At 39.4% G+C, this 345-nt stretch overlaps 1 protein-coding gene across 1 annotated transcript in view; it reads left to right on the top strand.

Annotated features, from left to right (window-relative positions):
• Nucleotides 1-345, top strand: part of LOC119593767 (PDF receptor-like) — a 172,227-nt gene that overhangs the window by 124,409 nt on the left and 47,473 nt on the right. The gene's annotated exons all lie outside the window — the stretch shown is intronic.

Raw genomic sequence — 345 nt, 5'->3', positions numbered from 1 at the left:
ATCTAGCGGGTAAACAGAAAAAAAGTCTAAGTAAGTCTAGGAACGCGTAGAGCACAGTGGCATTCTCCACCCCTTGTATCTCAAAGGCTAAAACAGACTCCCTTCAAGAGCATTTGATTTTTGTCATTTCAGTAAAAAAAAAGACAAACAAATACAAATGCTTTAAGGAGTGCTTGAATAGTGCAAGCTAATTTACATACTTGAAAATCTTGAGAACTCCGAGCTGCAGTTTATGTTCGAATTTTCAGCAGGAAATTGAATAAGCTACAATGCTGAATTCTGACTCTGCAAAAAGGGTGTCCTCGAACAGAGAGGAAATATTGGGATCTTTGCCCGGCGTGACTC

Source organism: Penaeus monodon, chromosome 32 (genome assembly GCF_015228065.2).
Source record: "Penaeus monodon isolate SGIC_2016 chromosome 32, NSTDA_Pmon_1, whole genome shotgun sequence".
In the NCBI taxonomy this organism is placed as follows: domain Eukaryota; kingdom Metazoa; phylum Arthropoda; class Malacostraca; order Decapoda; family Penaeidae; genus Penaeus; species Penaeus monodon.
This window is presented reverse-complemented; position numbering and strand designations above follow the sequence as displayed.